This window comes from Chrysoperla carnea, chromosome X, assembly GCF_905475395.1.
Source record: "Chrysoperla carnea chromosome X, inChrCarn1.1, whole genome shotgun sequence".
Classification (NCBI taxonomy): domain Eukaryota; kingdom Metazoa; phylum Arthropoda; class Insecta; order Neuroptera; family Chrysopidae; genus Chrysoperla; species Chrysoperla carnea.
The window spans coordinates 9465667-9475372 of record NC_058342.1 but is presented as its reverse complement, the minus strand read 5'-3'; positions in this window follow the sequence as shown (position 1 = coordinate 9475372).

The window sequence follows — 9706 nt, the reverse complement described above, 5'->3', positions numbered from 1 at the left end:
TCCAGCTCAACAAAGGGGTGGTTTTTGCTAAAAAATTGAATATCTTAAAAAATATTCAATTTTTTTTAAAAAAGCAAAATTCACTTATTGCTAGTTAAAAAAAGAACGTTTTCTGAAAATTTCAAAATTTTCCGATTTTTTTTTTTAAAAAAGAGAAGCTAAAAACAAAAAAATTATTTTTTTTAAATTTTACTCGTTAAATTTGAGGTAAAAAAATGGTAATTAAAAAGTTATAGATTTTTTTATTACCAATAACTTTCCAATTTATTTTTTTCTCTAAATTAAATACTTTAGCCACAAATTGCTAAAAACCATTTGTTACCCCTTTTCACTCCCGGCGCACCCCTTTCCGGCAAAATTCATCTGTTTTAAGTTTGCTTCTTGAGTTATAAATATTATACCCTTCACAAAACAACGGGTCCGATCCTGCAACTAATTTTTTCCAAATTTAACTAATATCAGAGGTATTTAGATTGGTGTATTGATTTAATTTTAAAAAGGTACCATATGTACGATGGCCATCAGTCAACACAGTATGTTGTGTTTATAGTACAAACAATGAACATAGAATTTTTTTATTCTTATGAAAAAATTGTTTGCTGGGTGTATTGAGTTGCGGTTTGTTGAATTGGCTTCAGAAAATTATCCTTACAAAGTCTGTATGGCTTATTTCGGAACTTTTTAATTTTAATCCCCGCGTCATTGCAGTGAGTGGGGTTTATATCATAAAGTATATCAGATAACTTTTAAAAGATTTTAAAGATATCAAAAAAAGATCAAAATGCTAAAGCAACTCGAGATTTAAGATATTTTTTATTAATAAACTTCTTTTTCAACTGCCTCTCCCTTTCATCTTTTTAATGACGTATAAGAGGGTTTTTGAGGTCGCTGTTCTCAAATTTTAAGTCGAAATGTTTAATTTGTTACCCCCTCTTCTTTTTTTAGCCCACATAAGTAGATCCCTTAGATAAATAATACCATTTTTCTGAAAACAAGCCTTTTTAAGGCATTTAAGAGGGTTTTAAGGTTGTAGATCTTGATTTATGGTCAAATTGATTTTTCCTTTTCCTTTTCCCCTCTTTTAGCGTACATAAGTAGACCTTCAGGAAAATAATAAATTTTTTTTTGCAAATTAAGACTTAAATTGACGTATAAGGGGGATTTTGGGATCGCTCGATAAATTTATAACCCCCCCCCCTCTTTTAGCACACATAAGTAAACCACCGAAATAATAAATACCATTTTTTGGCAATTTAAACCTTTTTTAAAGGCATTTAAGGTAGTTCTTAAAGTCACTGATATCGAGTTGAAGGTCAAATTGATTCAATTTTGTCCTCCTCTCTTTTAGCTTACATTAGTAGAGCCACGAAATAAAAAATACCATTTTTAAGAAAATTTCATCCTTTTTAAAGCATGCATAGGAGTTTTGAAATCGATCTTGAATTAATGGTTAACTTGATTCAATTTTCACCCCGCCCTCCTTTTTAAGCTTAAATAACTGGGCCCACGAAACAACAAATATCATTTTTTTGAAAATTTAAGACTTAGGCATGCTAGTGTTATAATTTATTTTGAAGGTTTATTTATGCAAGTTAAAATAGACGGGTTGAAAATTGACTCAATTTGACGTCCTTTGATGCTTTTAAAAATCTTAAATTTAAAAAAAGTGGTATCATTTATTTAACTGGTCTACTTATGTGTGCTAAAAGAAGGGGAGGGAGTAACAAATTAAACATTTTGATTGAAACTTCAAGATCAGCGTCCCTAAAAACCCCCTTATACGTTATTAAAAGTCTTCATTTGCAAAAAAAATTGTCTTTTTCATTTTAAGAGTCTTCAGACCCGAAAAGCAGGGGCAGGTGCATAAAGAAGTTTATTATTAAAAATATTTTAAATTTCGGGTTACTTTAGTATTTTGGCCTTTCTAAAATCTTTTAAAAGATATCTGATTCAATGACGCGAGGATTAAAACTAAAAAGTTCCGCTTTAAACCATATAGACTTTTTTAAGGATAATTTTCAGAAACGAATGCAAAAAACCGCAAGTCAATACACCCAGCAAACAATTATTTCGTAAGGGAAAGGTTCGTTTTATTACTATATAATAGTACAATAAATAGAGATTTCAAGCTCAAAAATAGAAAGTTTAAAAGATATAAAAGATATAAGATATAAAAAGTGTGAAAGATGCTTTCATGTGCAGCTTTCTCAAAAAAAAAAATTGGAAAAAAAAAACAGTTTTCCTACAACAACTTGAAACTGAACTCCCCCCCCCCTAAAATTTTCAGAATTGATTTAGACTTAGTCCAACTTCAGAACATTTCAAGTCTAATTTCTTTCTCTATTGCTTGTGCTATAATATTTTCACGTTATAGTAAATATTTAAATATTTCATTATTATTTATCATCATGCCACTTTCACCTTGAAATTAAGTAAGATCTTGTATTTTATTACCAATTACAAAATGAATTGAATCATAATCGTTCGAAAGTGAAACGAAATAGAAAAGTCGATCAAGAGTTTAACTACTGTCAGGATCAATCCTAGATCCTTTTTTTGGGGGATTTCACTTATTCTTACTAGTTTAACATCTCTTTCTTTCATATTAACCAAGTAAGAAAGTGTGTAAGTATCGTGAACCGATGGCAAGGGCTGTAAAAGCTCCGCCTGGTAAAATTCTCTACAAACCAAACTTCTAGCTATTTTAACGATTATATAATGCAAGTAACGATATCTAGAATAATTTTCAAAATATCGAAAATTGAAAATTTTATTTAATTATTTATTTTTCAATATCTCGAAAACCAAGGAGGATATCGAAACATTTTTATTTTATTTTTCGTCTACATTCATGAAGTTATAACAAAATTCATCATTAAATTTAAAAATAAGGTACAAATAATTTCAACCACAAGTCTAAATTTGCCTTGGCCCTCGTACTATCTTAAGATATAACATGTTTAAGTTGCTGTAAGGAAAATGTTTTAGAAATTGTTTTTTCGTTTTTTCGGGTTTTTAATCAATTTTTTGTGGACTTCATTATATTCACCAATGTTTTCAATACATCGACTGTCGCCCTACTATTACCACTGCTAGCCGCTACGTGGCGCTACTCGAGTTACTTGCCTCAGAGTATAAGTTTATATTTTCGGTAAAATTATGACCGATATATAATGTGAATGGTAATGAGTATTTAATCATTTTATATTTCAATTACCAAAACCAGACAGTTATAATCAAAACTCAAAACTTGAACTGTATATGTTCATGAATTGATTGCACAAACCAGGAGGAGAATTTAGTCTAAGCAACAAGTTCAAATTGGTGAAATATAGAAATATAGAAATACTCGTCGCAAAAATACGTGTGATAGCTCATTAGATACGGAATAATGTCTAAAATATGTGCTAGAAACGTTTTCAGCACATAAAAAATTTCTAAAGTTATAAACATTTAAAGATGAAAAAAAAAGGTATTTCGAAAGAGTCTCAATCTTTTTGATATTTTTAGACTTTTTCAGAGATAGTTAAATCTTCACATGTTCTTTTTCTCCAGAGTCCTAGAACAGATTTATTTCCACAAGAAAACAACAGTGTTTTATTTGTGTAAAACATTTGAGCGAGGGTCCAGTGAAAGTTGTAAAGGTAAAAGGAATAGAAACTTTACGTGATGCTAGTAAAAAAATGATAGAAAGGGAGTTGTTTTGGCGGGTAAAACATCGCTATAAATACATGTTTCATGTCAGAAAACACAAAACTGCAAAAATGATAGCTGCCTACCTAAAGAAGGCTGCTCAACCAAGCACATCTTCTAGAAAACTAAGATCATTCTCTGACTTTTACTTCAAAACAGATTGTTTTGACTGTCGAACATGTACTCCTGTAGATTACACAAGGTCACAGCAACGACTGCCTCAAAATAAACATAATTTGGTGCATCAGGATGAAAATAGAGATGAAAGATACAGTAATGAAACAGGCTCAACTGCGGAGATGATTTCGGTGAAGCAGATATCAAGAAGATCCAACCGATAACAGATATGGTGGCTGCTGACTGTCAATACCATGATAATTGTTCAAAAAATCTGTACAGTAGGCGCAAGTTAATGAAAAAAAGGAAGTTGGCCCTCACACTGAAGAGATTGTGAGAGCTATGAGAGAGTGTCAGGATTGATTTTTTTCACACAAGGGTTGTTTTTTATCTCAACAAAAACACTCGAAAACGAAAATAATTGGACTTCATACCGTTGCAGAGAGAGGCAAATAACACGACCACGGCATTGGCAGTACTGATGGCCTGAAGACGTGTCCTTGAAACGTACTCCCTAAAGTCAGCCTAGTCGAACCGAGCGATCTTTGCCTTTACGCCGAAAAGGGAGGCGCTGCAGATGAAGTCTTTCACTTAAAAAGCAAATTGAATTGCTTCATTCATTATTTTTTGCTTTTTTCCAAAAATTACCAATTTCTTCCATATTTCGGCACTCACTTGCGACACTTGCAAGAAAACCATACGACGTACAAAAAAATTTTAAGAGACATAAATTGTAGGAAATTTTTTCTTCTTTATTTTACTGCATAAATTGCTTGCTTTGCAAGTTATAACCTGAAAACCCCTAAAAGACATGATTTTTAGTGATTTTTTGATGATTTCTCATATTTGCCGAGCAAATTTTTGTTGGACAACTTCAGATTCATATTAAGCACCCCATAAAACATTTCAAACAGAATAAGCCAACCAAAACTATTACACCAAAACTTTCCACTTCGGCCCCTTTTTGTGCAACGTTTTACTAGGTTATAACTGAGAACTGAGACAACATCGTTTTATTTAATTACTTACTTAACAGCAATGGTTAGTTGGAGTAGTTAAAAAATACAAACGGTATAGTTTTCATAGCAATTTGTGGAGAAAGTAACGCTGTTGATCTTAACAAATGCAGTCAATGGATTGAGTACGTTATTTTAATTAATAATTGTACCTAAATAACTGAAATAATCTGTGTTCTGACCTCTATTAATGGACCCTCTGTAAATGAGACAGATATTACTTTATACCTATATATCTGAGACACTGGGTTTCCACTTACCCTATAAGTGAGACATTTTGCAGGTCCTTTGATGCCTCTCTTAACCAGATTTCACTGTATTAATGTTTTTAAGCCAGCCACCAATTGCATTTTCCAACACTATTATATTGTGTATCAAATATATTTAATGTACCTTTGTGTCACAAAAAACGCACATTTTAGTATACAATATACTCTGCTAGCACGGGTGCAATGTTCATACTAAATATACTACAGAATGTCTTTATACATATAGTAGTTATAGTTCGGTTGTAATAACTCAAGTTTTAATTAAGATATTTGAAAAAATAAAAAAGATTCCTAAGCTAGAACAAATTGTCAATTTTCTCATTTAAAATTATGTGATAAATTTCTTTTGCTAAGGGTAAGGACTCAGTTTCGACTTATAAACTAATAGCGAACCGGAAAAATGATATAACTTAATACTTGCAATCGTACTAGCTTCGTTACTTTTGCATATAAACGTATTTTAATGCCCATAGCATTCAAATAAAGACCCATACCTTTAGAATGAGTACCTCCAAGTACAAAAATATTAATTACTGGCCAATCTACGGACGTTTCAATCCGATCGCAGCTCGCCGACCTTATGCATTATCATTTATATTTACAATTTTAACCATAACTCCCCAGTTCTATTGGTTGTATCAAAACGAGTAAAAGAAAAGAAATATATTTTTTATTTTATTCTTTCATATAGAATAAAATAATTCCTAATAATGTTTCCGAAAATTTTCAAAATTTAAGGAGATATGGTCGTATAAACAATTAATTTGTTTATAACAAATTTCCCCCCATTCCGAGCGATGAGCAATTCGGCTTCAGCGGATTAAAATAGGTCAAAATACACTTCTTGTTGGGTGCCTACACTATAAAAGATAATGGATTTATTATGTATAATAAAATAAAGATTAGATGATCAATTAACATATAACGGATATAGGAAAAAATATACCGAAAAAAATGTTTGTAATAGCGTCCCATTTTTGAACGCAAGAGCCAAAATCTTCAGATTCAATCAGCGGCTCTATAGTCAACAAACTCAATCCAGCCACCTCGTAATATTAGATCGTCAATTCAAGGATCTTGAAAGTAATCATAAAACTATCAAATTTCTCTGAAAACATGAATTGGGATTGTAAATTTAAAAAAACACATCGAGTGATAAAGTGAATCGATCGAATTTAGTCAAAATTTATATCAGTAACAAAAGACGCTCCTTAATATTAATTCAAATAACATACAAATTTCTCCTTACTCAATTTACTACTCAAGTTACTCAATTTAGGAGGAGTGCAGAGGTGAGAACAAGTGACACCCCTATACTTTCTTGATAGCAATCTTTCTCCTTATCAATTTTTAACCATCTATGCCACAATTTTTTAAAGAGAGATGCCCAAAATGATAAAACTTAAGTTTTCCTCTGGAAAACCCCTTCAAATATTTGAAATCAATCCCCTTTTATACCATTGATCTGCTTGGAATGCAATCTTACATACCGATTCTCAGCTCATTGGCTCTAAAATCGGTATGTCATAAAAACACACCCCACTCCTCCCCACTTAGATACCATCGATACGGTGCAAAAGTCTATAATTTTCTAAAAAATCTATTTACCATGGACACAAGTTTTAATATTTGCAAATAGGTAAGACCTAGAGATTTGATATATTTTTTAACAATCGAATTTACATTTGCAAGAGACGATGCGAATGTTTTTGACAAAAAAATCATCATTATTTGTATCATAAATCCCAAAATAACCCCAAACTTCACTAAAATGTACTTAACTCATATTTTTTTATCACTTTTTAATCACAGTTCAATTTGAGTGTTGGGAAAATGCAATTATAGCAAGAAAATTCAAATAAAAACAAAAAGTTTGGTTTTATGGACTTATACGGTTTGTTTTAAATTGTTTTTATAGGGCCCCGGGGAACATTCAGCCAACTTCACCTAGTCATAGAGGGGAATTGGGCCCCAGCGGAGGGCATTCGTAGCAAAAATTTTTTGAAATGCTTATTTTGCCTTAAAATTGTCATCTAGCAGGTATTTTTCGTCACTGAATACGAATCTTATGTCAAATCACAAGGATTCTGTCACGTGTTCCGAAGATCATGCTATTTTTGCCAATAACTAAAAATTAAATATTTTTTTCTGTTATTGAAAATTTATTACTCATTTCCAACGGCTATATTTATCATGTTTTTTTGCCAAAATAATATTGTGTGGGTGTGTGTTATTTTGTTAAAAAAGTTAAATTCTGGGCCCAAAATGATACGATTTTTGGAAAATGTGATAGAATCTGTCTTATCTGACATCGGATTCGTTATCAAAGACCAAAAATACACCCTAGAAAACACAGTTTGAGCGATAACTACTTAGTTTTCCGTTTTTATCGAAAAAGTGGAATTTCAAAAATGACACGATTTCGGAATTCTTGATAGAATCCGTGTAATCTTACATCAAAAATCGGTGTTGCTTCCCAGCTTTTCCATTAACAGTACTTTTTTTCCAGCTTATTCACTGTATTATTTTGCCATGTATACATGAAATATATTAAGGTATACTATATTTGGTCTCAAGTTTGTAACGATAAGAACAAAAAAATTAAAAATATTGATGCTATGAACAAAATTTTAGTGTAGGTGTTCATAAAATCAGCTCATTAGTCTATTTAGGTTGTCTGCCTGTCGACACGATAACTCAAAAACTAAAAAAGATATCAAGCAATTTTTACAGCGTGCTCAGGACGTAAAAAGTGAGGCCAAGTTCGTATATGAGCAACCAAGGTCAATTGGGTCTTGGGTCCGTAAGACCAATCTTGTAAACCGTTAGAGATTTGAATGTAAAAGTAAGAACAAAAGTTTAAGTGTAAAAATAAAAATTTTTTTTTTTCATAATTTTTTTCATAATCGTCACTTTTCACGCGTGAGGGCGCTAATTGGGTATTCTATACTATGTATGTATTTACATTTATTGTATATGTATGTGTTTGTTTCTAACAAATAAAATGTTCACTGAAGAATTGAGAAGAAATATACTCCTATTATTTTGTGTGTAAGAGCGGTTATTTTTCTTTACTTACATGACATAATAAACAACGATTGCCTTATCACCACTGTCTGTACGTGGTATTTAAACAATTCACTCAGTCAATTGTTTGTTTTCATTTGTTATATGTACGAAGTTAATACATAACAATTTGCGAACACCTTACTTGAAAGTTGACATCCGCAATGTACAAAATACATCATTCGCCCAACACTAATAAGAACTAATCATTTATGTTGAATTGATATGTTTATTTCGGATAATCAATTACAAGTGATCAATAATTAGAACTACCAATTTATTGCATTACTAACTCATCGCTTAACAATCTTATTTTGTTTGCTTCTTATTGATAAGAATTTGAATTAAATTATTTTTTTAAATTGACAACATATAGATCTCTATTCAGATAAAATATAATTTTCTGGTATTTATTAATGGACAGTAATTGGATTGCGTGCAAAATGCAAATTTTAAGATAATTATTATAATTTAGACAAATATAATGAATAGCCATTGATTAAAATAAATTAAATATAAGTATAACGTAATAATATGATAATAGTCCAGTATGCAGGGGCAGGCGAATTCGGAAATTTTGACCGAAACTTGACAAAATGACGACAGTGAATTTTTATGATGCGTGTACACAGGGTGACGTAGAAACTACGTGTTGAAGTTTCAATTTTTTAACACCACGAAGATAGTCGATAAATTAAATTTCACTCATAGTAGACAAAGACCAAAAGATGGTAGATCATGTGTCATCTATGGGCACAATAAATAGTTTAACAGGAGTATTATTTCTTTACATGATTCATAAATTATTACATTTGTTGTTACTGAAGAAGTATAACTTCTTACGCGCATACATACATACAGACATTCATTTTCCTTAGGCTTGAGGAATGTATTAGTTTTTCAAAAAAGATTTCGAACGAAAGTAATAGGCTTCCTTATAAAGAACAACTTTCCAACTCGAAGTATACCCTTATCTCTTACAAGTAATGAGTAACAGACTCTTTAGGTATTTCGAGCTTGGTATTTGCAGTTTCTATACTAAGTTATGATAAAAAATTTTTTCGACAGAATTTAACGAGAAATTAAATTTAAAAACTTAAAAAGCTTATTATTAAATCCCAAAATTTTAGAAATTTTGACCGTTTAAAACACGATACAATTATGTCAACGTTCCCAATTTTAACAAATTTACGTCAAAATACCTCGAAAACGAAAATCAATATCGAAATTTTTTTTATTCTAAAAACATTCCCGTCAACTCTGCAACTACGTCAGTCAAATTCTGCATTAAATTCGCAAAACGCAATGTAAAGCTTCTTAATGTTGTGCTCCAAATTTTCGGACTTTTTTCAGTTTACACCTATTACGGAGGTAGCACAACTTTTTTTTTTTGTAGTTTTACACTCCACTCAGGGTTCCAAATAATATACCAAAAAGAAGCTTAACATCGCGTTCCGGCTGGTTTCGAAAAATTTGTATGTATTTTCTAAAAAAAAAAAAAAAATTTCATAAGGCTCGCTAGTTGAAGCTACATACAAATTTTCA